General features: G+C 40.3%; 1 protein-coding gene across 22 annotated transcripts in view; it reads right to left on the bottom strand.

Annotated features, from left to right (window-relative positions):
- Window positions 1-20,562, bottom strand: part of LOC121927857 — a 171,525-nt gene extending 150,963 nt beyond the window's left edge. For 17 of the 22 annotated variants that reach the window (XR_006103349.1, XR_006103350.1, XR_006103355.1 and 14 more), the window contains exon 1: window positions 20,454-20,562. The gene's annotated coding sequence lies outside the window, so the exon portion shown is untranslated. Of the gene's footprint in view, window positions 1-20,174; window positions 20,339-20,453 lie in introns of those variants that run through there. The other 5 variants (XR_006103367.1, XR_006103370.1, XR_006103371.1 and 2 more) reach the window with 4 other exon arrangements.
- Window positions 20,563-21,201: the final 639 nt, after the last annotated feature.

The following is a 21,201-nucleotide window of genomic DNA, read 5'->3' as shown; positions in this document are numbered from 1 at the left end:
AGCCAAGATGACTAAATTGAGGCTTTTGTACTTTGGCCACATCATGAGAAGACTTGACTCAATAGAAAATATGATAATGCTTGGAAGGAGAGAGGGCAGTAGAAAGAGGGGAAGACCACACACCAGACAGATAGACTCAATCAAAGAGGACTTGGCCCTAAATCTGCAGAAACTGAGTAGGTCCATTGAGGACATGGAGTAAGGGGCTCTACAGACAGGAAGGGACGGTGAGATGCCTCCCTTTCTGCCCTGGATGGAGGCTGCAGCAACCAAATGGCGCGGCCTCTGTGAGGCATAAAAAGAACCCGCTTCCAGGGGGTTCTTTCTGGGACACGCCTGGGGCAACATTGGAGCCCTCACGCACACCAATGACGTACATGTGATGTGGTGCCGTTTGGATAGCGTGGTGGGCATGGGAGTGTGCAGACGTTCCGCTCTCCTGAGCACTTAAATCGGCCCCAGGCTGGCACATAGCGCCAGTCTGCACCGGGCCTGAGTTGCTTGCCATTTTATGGCAACCCCATGGATTTCATAGTATTTAGGCTTCTATTATTATTTTGTATAAGTAGTAGAAAATCCTTCATACATCTCTCCTAACCTCTGACAGTAAAAATGAAAACAAGCAAACAAATGAATTAAATAGCTAAGAATTTACTGCCCTCCCATGATACCCTCAATCTACTCCCTGTAATTGTTGCTTCATATAATGACTCATACTTACCTCTTACATTTTGTTTGAGGCTGAGTGGTAACACTAGGGGTGCCAAACTGGTACCACTGATTTTCAGGAATCCACAGGTGCTCTGCCGTGCCAATTTAGGCAGTGTTGCAACTATCCTGGCAGGAAAAAAAACTGTGCAGCATGGGAGGATGTGGAGGGTTCCAGGCCACAATGAAGAATAAAGATTGTTTGGCTAGGGGGAAGGTGACTGCCATACCTCTGCATCAGGATATTATCTCCAAAATTACTTAGAGGGAGACCTTGAGGCCGGAGAAAAGAAAAGCTTAATCTCCCTGAATTTACCCCAGATGTGTGGTGGGCTCATATGATTGATGGCATCTGTTTTCTGCTTTATTAAACTTGTGCAGCCATGTTCAGCCTGGGATTTGCAAGTGGCTTAATGAGCATTAGGGAGGAATCTTTGGCAGGACAGAGTGATTTCAGGGAGTTACTGAGCCAGTGGCCAAAAGTATCCTGTACAATGAGATGTGGCTCAATGGTTCCCCTTACTTGGAACCTTGAGTGCTAGTCTTAATGGCTAGGGATGATATAGAAATCCACAATCAACATTCATTTAATATCAGGCCTCTGATCCACACAGTCCAAACACTTAAAATATGTCTTATTTGATTTAGGAAGAGAAGAATAAAAATATCTGCTTCAAGTCAAAAGTTATTGCATACTTTGTTAACCCAAAAAGTTTTAAAATCACGAGTCTAGCCCTTTTATTTTGAAATATTCATTTACCCCCCCCTAAGCAGATATCACTTTCATGCAGGAAAAAGCCAATACAATGCATCACACTATTAACTGTGTAGAACTTGTATGATCCCTTGTGTGTGTACAGAATCAGAAGAGAGCCAGTGTGGTGTAGGAGTCTGAGTGCTGGACATGGCCTTGCTTTGGCCATGAAAACCCACTGTGTGACCGCACACTCTGTCATCCACACTGGCAAATCCCCTCTGGACAATCTAGCTGAGAAAACCCTGTGATAAGTTCAGCTTAGGGTCATTGTAAGTGGGAACTGGCTAAAGGGAACAACAGAATGAGAACTTGCAACTGGGTAAACCTTGCCGAGAAATTGAGCATGTGTGAGTTTTTCCCATGTGATGGAGTACAAAAGTTCTGCAAGTCTTTTTTCTTACATGAAACTGACAATTATGGTGCGGGAAGAAGCCTTTTCAATATAATGGCTAATACTAAAGCCAAGGGCAGGGGAAGTTCTAGTGATGTTCCCTTCCTTTTTTCTTTTTTTTTAAAAAAGACATTGGCTAGCTAGCTGGATAAATAAATAAAATAAAGAAAAGATACAAGTACAGTATAGAAGAAGCAGTTGTTTTTCATCATGAATTATGCCTGCTTAGCAAGAGATATTTAAGAAAGGTAATTTGGAGTTCTCAGCTAGAGAGTTCTAGTGCATCATCAAACTAAAAACTCCAGAATTCCAAGGGATATTTCTATGACAGTTAAAAACAGTACCAGATGTAACAGGTATTGTTGAATATTGGCATAAAACTGCTGGCCAGTCATTTTAGATTGGAAAGTGGGGAAGACTTGAGGTGTGTTTCTTCTTCCTTGTTGCTACTCTCCAGTTTCCCATAGTGCCTACAAATCTTAGTCTACCAAAGGTCAGGAAAGTCAGAAAAAAATAATTTAAGGGGAAAAAAATCTAAGCAGGAGACATCTCCCCAAACAGCTGAATGAAAATTGAGCATCTCAGTGACCACAGAATACTGCATGACCAATAGTGTTGGGAGAAAAAAAAGAGGGGGTTATTTAAATATCAAAGAAATACCCTTCAAGATATCAGGAAAGTACATATTTTAAGGTTAAATTTTTGTCATTTTTCTTTAAAAAAACAATGAGGGATGCATTGCCAGAATTTATTCTTGAGTTGTGTGCCTATGTCATTAAAAAGCAACAACATTTGTCCTAAATTTATGCATTCTCTTGGTCTCCTCTGCTCCCAAGTCTTCTTTTTCCACTCTTCATCATCCTCATGATTGTTTTCATCCATGGCCTTCATGTTCCTTTCGTTCCTTCTTTTTGAAAGTTGCTTGCCAGCTTTTGGGTGCCTCGGTGACTTGTCTTGCCAAAATTATTCAGGGCTCAATTGCCTAAACTTTCCAAGGAGACCCTGTTTCACCCTTCCTAAAGTTCACTGCCTTGTCAAACTTAGCTAATCTCCTGCAGGGGTGGAAAAGGCTTATTTCAAACTGCTCCTCATTCAAGGAATAGGGTTGTGGTGGCAGAAAGGGGGGGATGTCTTCCTGGCTGCTGCCTGAAAAGACCTGGGACAATAATACCCCTTTTGTTCTAAGTCAGTGGGTGGGGGTTAGGCGGCAGGAATGAAAGATGGGGGATATTAAAGAAGCAGGTGAAAGACATGTGTCTTCAGCAGTCTCCGATAAGAACTTGCCCCTTCTAATCTGGCTGAAGCTTATTATCTTTCTGCCACAGTCATTACTATTTTAATATTAGATGCAAGAAGAGAATACAGCATAAGACAACAACCATAAGAGGTTGGTTTAATGCAGAAGCCAGTTCAAAAGGAAAGCTGACATCAATAAGCCCACTGGCTCCACTTGGTTACAAGAGGAATCTGACCATTAAGCACCACTATCCAAATGTTTACAGTCCAGGACAGAGGTAGCAGTTTTGTCATGAGTGGATTTTGTAGGCTAATACAGAACTAAATATAAAGTAATGTTCAGTAAGATTTGGAAATGAAGCGTCAAGAGTACCATGGAGGAATAGGTTCTGGGGAAGGGGACCAAGTTACTTGAAGTTCTGCCTGCTACATTCATGTGAATTTGCCTGGCAGAGAGGTATTTTTACTATTAAGTAAGTTCAGTAAGAATGATGAGAAATCTTTTTAAGAGTACCCTCTAACTCTGGCGCTACAGTACTACTTCCAGAAAGTATACTTCATTCCTTCCTTGTTTTTTTTTTTTTTTTTTTGATGGGATCTAAAAACTCGTTTTTGTTTGTTTCAATTTGCTTTTTAGATAATAAAGAGGGGTGGATTTTAAAATTTAAAGCAACACTGCTCTTTGTTTTAAATGGTTTTAATGTGATTTGCCAATTCTATGTTCGTCTGCTGCTCTTATGTTTTATTCTGCTCTTTGAGAAACTATTTTAGAAGCTGACAGTATTTTTAAATTGCCTTATATTTAATTCTGATCTGTCTGAGGAAAAAAATGTTATGTTAGTAAAGTGCATCCCTTTTGTACTGATTTGGATTTTGGCATGGTAAATATGTGCAATCAGTACAACTTGAATCCAGTTTATTTTGAGTAGGTGTGGCACTAACAGGATCACTGTGAGTAAAAAGTGAGTTTTAAAAACCTGTATAAATGCCTAAAAGAGCACTTCCATTGTGAAGCCAGTCGTACATCATGTGTTCCTACAGAACTGGAATCGAAGTGAGTATGAATTTTTTCACCTACCATATTTTCTGGTGTATAAGATGACTGGGCGTATAAGACGACCCCCAACTTTTCCAGTTAAAATATAGAGTTTGGGATATACTCGCTGTATAAGACTACCCCTCTTCCAACGCACACCAAATAAAAATAAAAAACCATCAGATTTGATTTCAATATGATAATTTTAATTCAAATGCTTATGACATGCAGGTACTTAGCAGGAAAACTTGTTGTATGCAAAGCCTGCTTGAATTGGTCAGCTCTCCCTGCCTGCCTCCCTGTCTCCAAGATTTTATTCTACCGTACTTGTGCAGCGCCTCCCTTCCTGCTTTCATATGGTCACCACATATGGAGGGGATGCAGCCACGGCCATTTTGAGCTCCCCCCACCATATGCGGCAACCGCAGATTCTCCAGTCCAGCTCGGAAGTTTCAGCACCCGCCCTATAAGACGACCTCCGACGTATAAGACAACCCCCGACTTTTGAGAAGATTTTCCTGGGTTAAAAAGTAGTCTTAAATACAGTATGTAGACCACCCCTCAGCGGCAGTGTAGTAAAATGATGTTCCTTATATAAAATATCAAAATCAAGGTTTTTTCCCCCCAGAAAATTTAAAATATATTTTCAAACCATGGATGGTAGAATCCATGGATGCAGAATCTGTAGATATGGAGGGCTGACAATATCTACAGATTGAATAGGGATGTCACTATGTGGAGGCAGGTTAGTTGGCATAATGTGGACACCCACACATGAAATTTCCCTTTAGTCCCTAAATTTCTGTCACTGCAGTAACATTTGAACATTTAGAAATAACTGTCAAGGCATCCAAAGAAAGAGGGGAGGCAAAGTGACCAACAAAATGCAAACACAGCAAATATGAGTTCTAGGTGTGAACTGTATTGAATATATCACTTTATGCAATACTAGAAATTTGAGCAGAAGATGGACAATTTCATGGGGAGGGAGCAATACCCTTATTTACTCCTAGAGCAGACATGGGCCACATGCAACCTCACCCCACCCATTTTTGTATCCCCCAGCCTTTCCCAAACCACACTACACAAATTCAGCAGCAACCATACCACAAAACTTTGGCAGCAATCCAGGAATTCCCCTTCAATAAGCAGTAATTACTAAATTTTAAAGGTTTTTGTTTGTTTATTTGCAGTTTGCTGCAACAATTTGTCAACAAGAATTTTTTTTCTAGATGATAACTACATTTTAGTGATAGGAAAAGGATGGAGAGTGGAAATCAAAGGTACCCACCCCAGTTCTTCAAAATCAAGTTTAAAGGGTCTTTAAAAGCTCATCAAATACCACGGACATCAACAAGCGAGAATCTATGTCAGACATTTTTAGTGATCACGCCTGTACTACGCAACACTAGTACATGCAAACCTTATTTCTAGTGATAATGCATGTACAGTTCCAAATTTATACGTGGTACAACCTTATTCCACACAAACAGTTGCAAATGCTGCACCAGTACAGGAATGAATTTGTTTCCCTCAGCAACAAATATTACTATTCAAATGCTTGAAAATGTTCCATGCTCAGAACGAAAGGAATGCTACCTTAAATAAAGATGATTGGAACAAACAAACACAATAAAACATTTGTGCCGTAAACAGAATGGCTGCAATCCAGTGAAAGTTATGATTCCATGCCCTTTAAGACCATGGGAAAACTTGCTACTATTAATGGAAACTCTATCACTTTCAATTGCACTTATAGCCTGATCTGAAGCAGGTTTACTCAAAAACAAGTCCCACTGGTTTTAGCAGCGCTCATTCTCTTGTAAAAGTGCTAAGGATTGCATGATGCAACCACGGAGTCATGGAACCATAAATTAGACTGGCATTAGTGTTTTTCAAGGCTCATGCAGATGGGAACTAAAGAAGGGATGGAAAGCATGTAGACCTCCAGATGTTGTTTGACTGCAACTCCCAGTAGCCTTAACTAGCATAGCCAATGGTGGGGAAAGCTGAGGACTGAGGTCCCACAACCTCATGATTCCTACCCCTGAATTATAATCTGTAGCCAAGAAGTAAACAAACATGAGATTGCCAGATGCACAAGTTGTGGGGAAACAGCTCAATACATCTTTCAGTTGTCTCTATTTCTATCCCCCCTTGACATTTCTACTGAAGGTTATTTTAGGGATTACATTCCTTAACCCCAAAATGTAAATTCATAATTCTACATTTTTGGGGTTACATTCATTTTTATGGATAGGAAGTTTAGAATGAAATAATAGTTAGAAAGCAAAGCACTGCTTGTTAGCCTCTGTCCTCCTTTGTTTCTAGGAGCTTAGACCTACCAAGCAGCATTCTCAGACAATGCATAAAAAGGGCTCTCTGGCAAATGGGGAGCTTGTTTTTGTAGTTGCTTGACAGACCATAGGTCTGGAATGAGAGCTGCTGTTCCCACCCACTTGCATTGCAGCATTTTGTTTATTATTTCAACTGTTTCTACACTGCTCTTTGAAGCAAAGCAGGGAGAGAAAACTAAATAGCAAATATAGATAAAAATAAATTAAAACATTTAAAATACCTCCAAGACAAAGGAGGACAGTATAAAAGATGGGCCTACATTTGATTAAAAGCAGTCTACAATAGCCTAAAGGCACCAAATCCCATCTGATCTTGGATGCTAAGCAGGATCAGTCCTGGTTACCACTTGAATGGAAAACCGCCAATGACTACCTGGTGCTGTAGGCTATATTTCAGAGAAAGGAACTGCCAAAAACACGTCTGAGTATCCCTTGCTTAAGAACACCCTATGAAATTCATGAGGTTGCCATAAGTTGACGGGTGACTTATGTTTAATGCTTTAGATCTTTAATGCTAATTTAAATATAGTGAATGAAGGAGTCATACACATTTCCTAGGCTGACACACTCCAAAACGTTGAGGCTAACACAGAAAGAGACCAATTTCTTGTGCCTGTGTCTTACAAGATCTCATAAGTATAGAGGTGAACTGGGTGTCCATGACTGATCTTAGAGCCTATGCAGATTCCTATGGGTGCAGACAGTCCTTCAAATAGCCTGGTCATATGGACAGCCTTTCCCATCAGAGTATTGTACTACAACATCCATTATCACAGGCCAGTGTGATCATTTACTCTCATAGGAGTTGTAGTACAACACATTTGGAGGGCAACAGGTTGGGACAGACAGTCTGAACATGCGCTATGCATTTGTGTATGTGCTAAGAGGCAGAAGCAAATCATGGGACTGAGAAAGAATGCACTTATTTACCATTGGACAGATCTTGCAGAATTTCTAGAGAAGGGAAGACAAAGGCCTGAATCCTATTGTTTACTCCCAGGTAAAGCAGATTCATTGAATAAATTGTTAAACTGAACACATGGGTACATCCCACTGATTCAATGAATTTATTACACATCCTGCAACATTTTATAAATGAAAACTGATACATATAGCCAAGCAAAATCAGACTGTGGTTAAGATGGTAAAAGTTATTGCAGTATAGCCCCATATTCATGAGGGGTATATTCCCAGATTTATCACAGATAGTGAAAATTGTGCATAACAAATAGCAAACCATATATTGTTGGTGGAAGTTGAACATAGATTTGCTCTGGAGGACCTCCAGGTGCCTGGAGAGACCATATTTTTTTGAACACGGATAGGTGAAACCAAGGGTACTGGTCCCATGAATGTGGTGGCAGGGCATAGTGTAATGAGGAAAAATACCCATGGTGCTTTTGCCTGAGCCTATTGTAAAGGGCAAGATTTTCTCCCGCCATCTTCTCCTTCTGAGTTGATGGAGTACATACTACTTTTCCACTTTGAATTCAGTTTGCAACAACTGAAGCAAGATGAGAACAAAGTGGGGAATTGGGAAGAGGAGAGCAGAGCTGGGACATTTAGACAGAGAAAGGGCTGACAGAGAAGTAGTTTGATAGATGTAGGGATTGATGGCATATCAACAGAAAATATAGTTAACTAGTCTTATATCACTACCACAACTTATACTCTTATTCGGACTTTATTCCAAAACCTCACAATTTCAAACTTCTCTAGAGATGTTCCAGAATTCCTTCCTTTCTTGCTGGTACCTCATTACTCTAAAGCTTCCCCTACTTTGTGTGAGAACCATCGGCAGGTGAAATCCAGAAAAAGAGTTCAAAATAATTACAGTACTCATTTCAGGTGCAATGAGGAACTAAGCTTTCCTGCTACATACTGCAAACCTTGGACATCCCCACTCTCACCTCCTCTTTTTTCCTATTCCACAGTCATGTAGAGATCAGAAGGTTTTGCTTCTGCTTTCATGCAAACCATAGTCTCATGTGAACTCCAAATGCTAGGACTGGAAACCATGGTTTGAACCATACATATTATAAAACAAATAGCAGCTCTATTAAGGAGGTTATTAGGGATAAGGATGAAAGCAAATTAATGGCTGATCTCATCTGTCTTTTTCCTTGCTAGTACACACACTAAGGCCAACAAGGTCTGATAAAGTACACTCTCAATTCCAACAAACACAGGTGCTTATAAAATACTTGGATGTCTTGAGGTTTATTTAGGTTGCATCAGCACTGCAAAAATAATCCAGGATGATCCCACTTCAACTGCCATGGCTCAATGCTGTGGAATTCTGGGAATGATAGCCTGTTGTGGCACTAGACCTCTTTGGTAGAGAAAGCTAAATGTATCACAAAGCTACAATTCCTAGAATTCCACAATATTGAGCCAGGGCAGTTAAAGTGGTGTCAGCCTGGTTTATTTCAACAATTCAGATGCAACCTTAATTACATATACAAGCAACTGGCATTACACTTTGGAGATTATCGCACTGCGTTCTGAGAACGTTCTGATCACGTGATGAGAACGGAACGCATTTGAGAATACCGCACGTATGTGTTCCAATCGGGTTCTCAGAACGCTTAAATGTGTTCCAAATGTGTTCCAGGAGGGAACGGATTTGAATGTGTTCTGAATGTGTTCCCAGAGAGCTGAAACGTGATGAAAACGTTCCAAGAGAAGTGTGTGCGGTATTCTTATCCGTTCTCAAATCCGTTCCCTCATTCCTCTGTCTTCTGATTGGCTGAAAGAATGACAGGCAGGGAGGGAGGCAGGCAGGCGAGTGACTGCAGTGAGGGAAGGTGTGTGTGTGTGAGGGGGGAAAGAAGGAGGGAGGGAAGGGAGGAAAAAGGGAGGAAAGGTGGGACAAGGAAGAGAAGAGGAAAGCAGGGAAAGAGAGGGAAAGAAGAGACCAGAGCAGAGAGCAAGAGGGAGAGGGTCTGGCTGCTTCTCCGGGGGTCTCTAGTGTCATGTCCAGTGGGGCTCCTGTGCTGTCACAATGCAGGAGGCAGGGATGCCCAGGACCTTCTCCTCCTTCCCTCCAGGAGGGAACCCACAAAAGCTCCTCTGTTTGGAGCACCACACAAAAGCAAGCAAACAACTCCCAGAATTCCATAGCAAAGAGCCAGACAAGAGTTAAAGCGGGGAGGGAAGCTCACAACCTGAAGGCACACATTACATGCACACACACAGGAGCAAAAGGGTGTCAAGCTGCCAAAAAGGGGAAATGGGATGACAGCAGAGGACTCTTCCTTTCTAACCGGTTTAAAGAGCTGCAATGGCTGTCGGGGCTCTGCCCTTGGTCCAGTCCCCTCCCTTTCCCGCCGCTTGAAGGGACCTCCGTGGAGCTCCCTTAAAGCCCAGGCTGCCAAGGAGGGGACTCTGCCCTTGGCCCATCAAGTTACATAGGTTTTATCCTATTTTCTTCAAACATATGCCAGCATATGAAGCCCCAACGTTTTATAGGGGCTTGCCTTCTTTCCCTCCCAAGAGAATCTTCGGAGGGAAGACTTCTCAGTGAGGCTGAGAAGCACTCTCCCGGCCAGAGTCCCTAGGCTTACTGAAATCCCCCACCTCCCTTCCCCATAGAAATCAATCCAAAAACTGAGTTTAAAAGGAGCAGAGGAGAGCCCTTTGGGTCTGCATCTGGGAGAGATTTTAAACTCCGTTTTTGGATTGATTCCTATGGGGAAGGGAGGTGAGGGATTTCAGTAAGCCGAGGGACTCAGGAGAGGCGAGCTCCATGGCCCAAGCCTCCCTTTTCCCTCTTTCCTGGGGGCAGCGCCTCTCCCGAGCCGTCCAACCACTGAGTGGCGACGTCATCAGAAGACAGCCCACAAAACTTAATACAGCAAACCGTTCTGAGAACGGTTTCAAGAAAAAGGAATCGCAGTGCGGTAAACTGCCGTTCTGATCCCGTTCTGATCCCGTTTTGATTTCTAATGCGGTAATATCCGTTCCAGGAACGTTCTCATCACGTGATGATATGGAACGTTCTCAGAACGCAGTGCGATAATCTTCACTGTAAAACAACATTACTTGTAAGTAGGTTGGCCCCATGAAAAAGAGGACAGGACTCTTGCACCTTTAACAGTGGTGTGGAAGAGGATGTATCTAGCAGGAAACACTATACCAGCTATGAAATTTCTTCTTCCACACAGTTATTAACAGTACAGAAGCCCTGTCCTAATACACGTAAAAGCCCATTCTGTCACACCTTAGTTTTTGCAGTAACAATAGAATAACAATTCCTTTGGAAATAGAATAACAATTGATAATGTCCTTATCTTCCCCATACAACAAGTAACATTGACTTAATTTCCCTTCTATTTTCTTACATTTTTAGAACAACAGAACTAAAAAGCAACTGAAAAGTATGAATAATGCAAAGAACAATGTGACAAGTATGAACATTTGCAATTTAACATTAACTAATCACATTCAAGTGAGTGCTTTTGTATTAAGTTACATAACAAATTACTTCTAAAAAAACCACCTCTCCATACTGTTATTAGGTCATCCCAGGTGAAAACAGGGGTATGAAGAATACTCACAAATTTTCTTACCCACATCAAGAAAGAATGTCATGAAACAGAGATGGCCCATCAAGAAAATGGCTAATCACTGCAAAAATTTATGTATTTTAGTAATTTTTGTGAAAAATGTATTTGCTCATTTTTATGCAAAAAGGCTATATTTTTACACAGACAATATAGGTATATCTCAGTTAACAAAGTAGATGTATTGCTCAGCATGACTTCTTTAACAGAAAATTTGGTACCAGAAGCAGAAATAATGTGGGAAGATTAGGGATAGGATCTTTAGAAAAGAAAAGCAGTGCAACATGTTGCAGCAAACTTTTTATCCAAAGGTAACAATAGGCACATGTAAAATGAGAGAACCAGGTCAGGTGAGCCTTGCATAAGTAAACAAAAGCATGTTGAACCTTCTAGAGACCACTTGAGAATCAGTGTGGTGTAGTGATTTGGGTGTTGGACAAGGACCCTGGACACTGTGGCATAGCTGAGGGGGGGGCCTTGGGGTTAAAAATAAACCTTACGCTGAAGCTGCATGCTGGAATACAATGAATGGCATGTACGCCCATGGCATGTGTACACCGCCGCGCCCAAGCCCCCCTTCCCAAAATCCTGGATACGTCCCTGCTGGACACCAGGGTTTGAATGCTCGCTCAGCCATGGAAACCCATTGGGTACCTTCGAGGACATCACACTGTCTCAATCTCAGGTGTGTGCAAAGGCAAAAATTCCTCTGAACAAATGTTGCCAAGAAAACCCCATGATAGGATAGCCACGGGACTGCCATACATCAGAAACAACTTGAAGGCACACACAACAGAGACCACTTGAAAATATCTTCCAAAATGCACCCAGGGAATGCTTATGTTTATGTCATGAGCTTTTACTTTTCTATGATCTCCTTTTTGGTGGTCAAACATATACATTTGCTTGTTTGCTTTCTCCTTTTCTTTGTTTCGCTGTTCAGGTATGCTCCGTAAGGGATCCTCTGTGTTTGTTTATCTTGACTGTTGTAGGCAGGGACACATAGCTATAATGGGATCAGGTAGAGTAGAATTCCATTCTTTCTCTATATTGCATAGTCTACCACAGACAAGGTACCGCAATCTGACAAAGTTTGTTTTTTGCCAGTACTCCTTCACCACCCTTCCAATCCTGATGCTGGTTAATGTCCAGCTGGATGGAGGACAAGGAAGAAAAGGGGGCTAGACAGATATAAAAATATTTCTAAAATTAACTTTTTTTGTCAGGGGCTGTGTTAAATGAGTAGTGTAATTTTTTTGGTTGCAAAAGATATTGTTTACTGCTTATAATATTCTTTTTTACACTTTTTTTGCTCAAAAGGGTTATGTTTTGTTTTGTTTTTGGACAAATTGACATTTTTTTGTTGTTGTTAGAAAGAAAAATGCTCAAAAACTCTCCACAGGGATAAGCCCTTTGAAATGATTTAATCTTGTATTTGATAATGAAATAAATAAGGATGTACATCCTTAAACAATAAGGTATTCCATGCTGGCAAGTGGGCTGACTAGTAAAGCAAGGATGAAGGAAGAAAATGACTGACCCTTTTCCATGTTACATCAGAAAAAGTCACGGCTGCCTCCTTCCCACTCACAAATAAATCAGTTTGCCGCTATCACATTTTTTCCCTGTAAAATAACTCACTTGTGGTTCACATTCACGAATGAATTGATTCAAAATGGACTCTCTTCAGCTAGTCAAAGGGCAAATTGAAATCTATTCTGATCCACATCTGGTTCACACTTGTGCAGAATAGATTTATCCAAAAAGACACTGAAAAAATCAGCATCAAAAAGTCACGGGTTAAATGGGCCTAGCGCATGGCTCCCTCGCTGAATGGCTTCAGCAATTTGGTTCAAGTGGGAACCAGGGTCATTTGAACAGGTTCAAACCAATTTGCGATTCGGTTTAAAAGGTAGTGGGAATCAGGCCTCTTATGGCTCACTTGGAAGTACCACCCGACCTATCCTTCTCCCACCAGATTGCTTAGTGAAATGGTTGTGTTGTTTTACTACTCTGCTAAGAGGCTAATACAGTGCGCCCTTTGTTTACGCAGAGATCCGTTCCAGACTCGCCTGTGTAAAACAAATAACGCATATGCTCATTTAAATAGGGGCTCGCGCATGCAGTGATGCGGAGGCACATGTGCACCATGGGCGCGCACCCCATTTGTCCCTATGGGATGTACTGCCCCTTCCTCCCCGCACGGCTTTCATCGTATGCTGAAAAGCCACATATGATGTGGGTGCACCGTAGATTTTTTTTCAGGCTGCCAGCTTTGCCAGAACTATGCCAAAATGGGCCAATGTATTCATAAATAAAAATTACAAAGAGAACGTAAGCATCCAGTGCATTCTCATACAAAGAAAAACTAGGTCATTTCTGCTGCCCCTGGAACTCTCGCTAGTTGAATACACTGGGAACTTTTATTTGATTGTTGCATTTAGTCATTGCTTTCAAGGAGAAAAACATTTGGAAAAACTAACACATAGTTTGGGGGGGGGGTCAGTCTATGTGGCTATGTTCTGGAAGAATTTATTCCTGATGTTTTGCCTGCATCTGTGGCTGACATAATTTCTTCCAGAACATGGCTACACAGCCCAAAAACCCCACAAAAAACTATGGTTGCTGGCCATGAAAGCCTTCAACTTCACAACTAAGACATAACTTTACATGTTAACATATTCTTTACTCTAATATCTATGTGTCTAGGGAAGAAGGAGAGCTTTAAAACAGTAGGAGACCTAGTTTTCAAATTTCAGCTTCCTGAATACTGATGTTTATTAATTAGTGCTGGTATTAATTTATCACGTTAATACTAGGGGTTCCAAACAATAATCTAGACAATTATTCTGTCTGATTTAAAAGGTTATTGTATATATGGTTCTCATTAAGCTGCGCTTTGAGAGATGACAACGTTTAGTTTAAGTCTGATATATGCTTTTACAAAATTATAGCTCAGTCTCATGATCAGAACTACATTGGCACAATGGGTGTTAATAAGAAACTCCTCCCTCTGCAATTGTCTTAGTGTAGTCCTAGGATGCTGTGTCTTCAAATTATCACTACTGATTTCTATATGATTTTTCATATCATGGCTTTACCATTCTTACTCCATTTATTGTTGTGATGTGGATAATAATTATGGACAGCTCTATTAACTGTTAACCATGATGGCTAAATGGAACCTTCTCATTCAGAACAAAGCTTTGAAAAGCCCCCCCCCGTACTTTCCAGAATTTCTGAGCCAGCATGGCCATGTTATTCATGGGTACTTGGGTAGTACTAGCACAAGGACTGAAAAACTCAACCATGCCCATGAGAAGTACTTCTGGCAAAGTGCCTGCAGTCAAGACCCTGGGATGATCAAGTTTCTATTTCTCAATTCTAGGACAGGAAGGTTGCTAGAAACAACATCTGCTACTAGGTCCAGTTCTTGTCAGCTCCTTTCATGATGTCTGCCTGTTATATTTTGACTGTTTTGGACTGCACCTCTGGATTGCCTCTGTGTGACTTGTCTGGTCCCTGGCAAGATCCTTTATGCTCGAATTCAGACTGCTTTGACTCTGTCTTTGGATAACTGTCTTGTTTGTTCTCTGCTTAGACCTGCCAACCTAAACTTTGCATTGTCTGGACCTTGTTCTTGAACTTACCTTATCCTGGAACAGGGAATTTATGTATGTATGTATGTATGGATGGATGGATGGATGGTATTTATACCCTGCCCTTCAGCCCTAAAGGCTATTAGAGCGGCTTACAATTATTATTTTTAATTTACAATTATTATTTTCCCTGCCGTCAGGCTTACAATCTAAAAGACATGACACAAAAGGAGAAGGGAATGGTGGCGGGAAAGGGGATGAGGCCCAGTGGTTATTCTCTCCCTCTGAGGCCTGCGAAATCTTTTCTGGAAATCTTGGTTGGCCTTCAATACTGGGATTGTGGCACTGGCATTGCTCCTCAGGCTATGGCCTGAGAGATGAAGTTGCACTGCAGCCAGCTAAGGTGGCCCAAACCAGGCTGCTAAAGAAGCACAAAAAGCACTCCTTGCTGGTGGCTTATTACAGCCCATGGCGGTGGCCAGCCTCAGGACTGCAGCGTCTGGTTGCTGCAGGCCCATGCCACTCAGGGCACACTCGTGGAGTGGCCAGAGGTGGACATTCTTTGTCCTCAACTGTGTAACCTAGTCCCAACCTCATAGTCCATGAGGCTTTTGAATGTTGAGTGTTTTCCTGGTCACTACTATCATCACACAGGCAAGACAAAGGATTTGTAGAGGATATAACAAGGGGGCAGAGTTTGGGAATACTACTCTGGGGGCACTTCCCCGAATTCTCCTGCCAGTATGGTCATTGACTAAAAAAGCAACTTACTTAATTTTTGCAATAAAGTTAGTTGACTTGTAGCTCAGTCAACTCAGGACGTTTCTTGGGTTGGTTGCAATCCAGGGTCAAACTAGACTTCAAGGCAAACGGTGATTTCTCTGACTAACCTGATTAACCAGTTTTTACTCCCATAATAGAATGGACTTAAAGATATGCATCTCAGCAATCTAACTTGCAATGTTAAGCCTGTGTACACTTTCTAGTGAGCAATTATAAAACAAAGCATGCTAAGTGCAAGATATGTAGGCAAATGGATATAATATCCTATGAGAAACAGATCTCTTTTACGTCTTGAGGAAGCACCGCTTCTAAAGATGTGTTAAACTTACTATCTAGTTTGACTTCCCATGCACAGAACTTCTTTCAGCCAAATCTTTTGGATAGTTTTTCCAGTGTCTCCCCTTAAAATAGTGAAGAGATAGTGTGAGTGGGGTGAGGCTCAATGGCAGGAGAAAGGAGAGGTCCCAGGATTTATTTATTTTTTTAAAAAGGCAAATTTGATTTTTAATTTTTTTTTAAAAAAATTATTATTTTCAAATTTTCATTAAAAACATCACATCATACCAGATTTTCACATTAACGACATGAAACTACTATATACATGTAAATATATTTAGGCTGTGTGTATGGTATTTTAATTTAAATGTGTAATTTAAATTTTGCTAGTTGTTTATGTCACAACTACTGCCATTACATTCAGTGACATATGAGAATTACAATTTATGAGTAAAATTAGTACAAAAAAATTACCAAGGATTCTGTATGGTGTGGTATGGGAGGTCAATGGGTGTGTGTGTGACCCCATGAGTTACCACATTGGGTGACACCAACCCTAATGACACCGTGGATTGTTGCTGTCATTCTGATGCCAAGTGAAACCATGGCTGTTCAGTAAAACTTTTGAGGTGTAATTGGATTTACACAAACCCTTGCACTTACATGGTTTTAAATCGCTTTAAAGTATTTTAACCTGTTTTAAGATGTCTTTTCAAAGGCGCTTGTTAAATTGTTCAATGTGTTTTAAGAGTTATTCTTATTAACACAGTTTTAAATTTGTCAGTTTGGATTTATTTTACACTCCCTCAAGATCTCAAGACTGACAGCAGGGTATAAACTGATCTGCATGGTGAATGACGAACGAATAATGCATCTCAAATAGGAAATAATTGTGTACTGATGATGCAAAAAGTGACTGTGAATGCCAATCTAACTACTTCTATAGATCTCTGTTGATTTAAAATTGGATTCCTGTGCTTTGAGAACTATACGGTTAGCACCCACAAGCAACACAAAATGCCATGCCCCCAGAGTTGCTTGAAGCCGCCCCCTTCTGAATGGCTGAGCAGCTTCCTGGCGTCTTGGGGGTGTGCAGTGTCAAAACACCATGCCCACAAGTTGCCCAGAAAGTGGCTTTTTCAGGCCATCTCTTTGGCCCCATAATTAACTGGGAACCAGAAAACCTGTGGTAAGAAGCCAGGGACATAATAAAGGAAGCATGCAAACACAAACTTTTTGTAGTCAAAAATAAAGTGAAGAAACAATAGATGACAGATAAAACACTTCAAGCAGTAATAGAAAGAAGAGAAGCAACACAAAAGGGAGATGAGAACAAAATCAAACCATGAATGCAACTGTATAATGACTAGTGCGAAAAGATAAAGACAACTACTGCAATGATCAATGCAGGGAGACGGAAGACAATGTACGTCATAGACAGGCTTTCTCTTATATACTTATTGTTTTATGTACAGCGCTGTGCAAATCTACAATGCTATATAAATAATAATAATAACAACAACAACAACAACAACAACAACAAAAGGAGAAGACCTTTTCCACAAAATCTGAGAAATCTAAGACAAGTCAAACCAAGGTCCAGGATCCTGTATGACAATAAAAAGAACATACAGTAATTCAAGACCAGGAAGAAATAAAACAACGTTGGAGGCAACACAGAGAAGTGTTATATAAAAGAGATGAGAAAATAAAAGATACATGGAATGAAGAACCATATGAAGATGCGCCCCAAAACCCCCCCCCCCCCCATTAAGTGAAAACTGTAATAATAGAACTTGGAAAAAATAAATCACCAAGAACAGATTATATTCCAGTCGAACTGCTACAATCCACACTGATAGAATCAATTCTAGTGCTAATCAACATAAGTCAACAAATATGGAAAACAAAACACTGGCCAACAGACTGCAAATATTCAATATACATCCCAATTCACAAAAAAGGAGAGACAAAAGACTGCAGCAACTATAGGACCATAGCATTAATTTACCATGCAAACAAAATTATGTTCAAAATTCTGTAACACAGACTCCAACCATACATGGAGAAAGAAATCCCAAAGGTACAAGCAGGGTTCAGAAAAAGAAGAAGTACTAGGGACCACATTGCAAACATGTGGTGGCTAAATGGACCACAACAAAGAATTCCAAAAGAAGATCAGCATGTGCTTTACAGACTATAGCAAAGCCTTTGACTGCATAGATCATGCAAAGCTATGGAACATGCTTAAAGACATGGCAGTGCCACCACATCTGATATTCCTGAAGAGAAATCTGTACTTAGGATGAAGCTACTTTTAGAAAGAATATAGAGAAACTGGATGGTTTCCAGTTGGCAAAGAGGTCAGACAAGACTATATCCTTTGACCCTATCTGTTCAATTTGTATGCAGAAAATATGATGATGATGATGATGATGATGATGATGATGATGATGATGATGATATAGTAAGGATTTTTTTATAGCCCACCCAATCACAAGGAATCAGGGCGGATTACAACAATAAAGAAAGTACAAAGCAAATAAACAATAACAATAAAATAATGAAGCAATTCACAATAGCAATAAATTGCAAAAAATACATAGCAATTCACAGCAGCAATAAAACTAACAAAGTAAATTACATAGCAATAAATTAGCAAAACAAGTAAAATAGAAAATAATCCCCATTCTCAATCCCCATTCCAATCCTAAAAACAATATAAACGATACACACTCTTAAAACATAACAATCTAGGACTATGGGGGGAGGGGGGGGAACAGCTGGGCTCCTGTGCCTCCAGAGTCTCTCTGCTGGTCCCCAGTGTTTTCTGGGAGAGGCAGGTCTCATACAAAGAGCAGGCTTGGACACAGAAGACGGAGGAGTGAAGATAGGAGGAAAGAACATCAATAATCTGAGATATGCAGTTGACACCATACTACTAGCAGAAAATATCACAGACCTGGGACAACTACTAAGAAGGATCAAAGAAGAAAACAAGTATAATGACCATGGAAGATCTACACAGATTTAACCTAGACAATAATGAAATTGAAATAGTAAAGGAGTTTCTGTAGCTTGTGTCAAACATTGACAGAATGGGGACTTGGAATGGGGAGGGCAACTGTGAAAGCATTAGAAAAGATCTTAAAATGTAAAGATATGCAACTGAGCACGAAAATTAGAATTGTACTGTACAAGCCATTGTTTTCCTTTTTACCATGTGTGGTTACAAAAGCTGGACAGTGAGGAAAATGGATAGGAGGAAAATCAATGCATTTGAGATGTGGTGCTGGAGAAGAGTGCTGAGGATACCATAGACAGCTAAAAAGACAAACAAATGGGTGCTAGAACAGATCAAACCTGAAATCTCCCTGAAGCCAAGATGATAAAGTTGAGACTGTCATACTATGGGCATATCATGAGAAAGAATGATTAATTAGAAAAGACAATAATGCTACAAAAAGGTGCAAGACTGTAAAAAAAGAGGAAGACCGCATGCTAGCTGAATGGCCTCTATTAAGGCGGTCACAGGTATGAATTTACAGGACCTAAGTAGAGCAGTGGAAGATAGGGAGTCTTGGAGATGTCTCTTCTACAGGGTCGCCATGAGTCGGGATCGACTCAAGGGCAATTAGCAACAATAACAACAACATCTTCAGCCAATCTGAGAAGCATACCTAGAAAATGACCTTGAAGCTTTTTGGACATTTCAGTTATACAGTACTTTTTATTTGTACTTGCTTGTTTTGTGATACCTTGTGGAACTAAAGCCCAATACACACCGCTAGGAAGCGGTGTCCTGGCTGTGATAGTAGGGCTTGGGAGCACGCACCAACCACATGCTCCTGAGCCCTACTACGTGCGGGCGGCACCCACTATTGCATGGCACCGTTCACATGGGGGCCATAGAGATGACGTGTGAGCATCCACACGTCTTTTAGTGGAAGCTGCGTTGCTTTAGGTGGCTTCTTTTTTGCTGTGCAGCTGTGCCTTGTGGTTTGGTTGCCTCGGTAATACTGCGCATTTCCATAAAAAGGTGATCGTTAGTGATCTATGGTATGGTTGATAAATAAGGATGAGAAGAGAATTCTGAAGTTTCTATATTTAAGTGAAAGCTGTGTATAGATTTAAGCTAAAAAATATGGAAATTTCCTCATGATTTACTGAGAGATATTTTAATGAAAATTTATCAATGATTAAACAGGGAAATTTTTGACTGATACTATGGCATGAATGGAGCATCAAAATTACTACACAAAGCAGAAATCACCTGTTATTGAACATCAGTTTTTATATAGTTGTACATTATTAAGCAATCCTATCCCCAGAACAGATAGCAAACTTTATATGAAATAATTAAAAGGAAAATATCAAATTACATTTTCAAATTGTAGTATGTTCAGCGAATACAAACATTCTTGTAACTGGTTAATTAATTCTTAAAAAGTTTATGAGTCTTACATCAGCAATGAAAGACCATTGGCAGCAACTCCAAGAGGAAGGAAATTCCAGAAATGGGAAGCAGCCACCAAGAACATACTCGTGTTGTTCCAAGATGGTGCACATATGGTGTAATTCACAGGAATTACATTTCTAAAATTAAGCTGCTCTCGGCTGATTTTAGAGACTGAAAGTGGACATAAAGAAGATATGCATGTATACTAGAAGCCTTGCAAAGTAGCCCTGAAATGTTATCTTTTGAAATATACAACTTTACATATATTGACCCTATATATACCTACCTGCCACAAAGAAGTTCACCATAGGAAGCAATAGCCCAAATGGAGACTGGGAAAGGTCCTTCTCAGCTGTAGCACTCTGAATGTACAATGCACTCCCCTTGGTTTGATTGTTACCAATGTTGGCCTCATTTTGGTGCCAGATTACAACTTGTTTGTTCACCCAAACTATTGACATTTAGTGATCATTGCTTGAACTTTGTGCTATTACCTTGTGGATTCTTTTTGTTTTTAACTGTTGTAAACAAGGTTGTTCTGCTAATTGCACCCTTTCTTGAAATCTACAGATAGACTATGGCAATATAAAATATTTAAATAAATAAATATAAATAAATAAAATAACGCTATATTGACATTTCTAACATGGGGTTCATCACTATCATAATTTTCCTGTTAACTTTTGCCAATGATGAAGTTTCTGAGTGTGAAATCATTCCATTTCCCACTGTTTATTGGTCACTTCCCACTGTTTTGCTTAAAATAAAGCACTAAGGTGAATAATATTAATTAGCACATTCAGACTGATTGAAAGATCCCAGGTTTTATTCCTTCTGTTTCTGATTTTATAAATTTAACCAACCTGGGGCCATTCACATTCTGAAATATAACCTGGTGTGGAAACGGGGTTATTTTAGGGTAATTCACACTGGCACTGAGTAGACTTGGTGCAGTTTGTGAGGGGGCTGGCAAAAAAACCATTTAACCCGGTTCTTTGAAACCAAGGATTATACTGCATCTTTTCATAAGAACC

This window comes from Sceloporus undulatus, chromosome 4 (assembly GCF_019175285.1).
Source record: "Sceloporus undulatus isolate JIND9_A2432 ecotype Alabama chromosome 4, SceUnd_v1.1, whole genome shotgun sequence".
NCBI lineage: Eukaryota > Metazoa > Chordata > Lepidosauria > Squamata > Phrynosomatidae > Sceloporus > Sceloporus undulatus.
The sequence above is the reverse complement of the archived record's forward strand: the minus strand, read 5'-3'. Positions and strand labels throughout refer to the sequence as shown.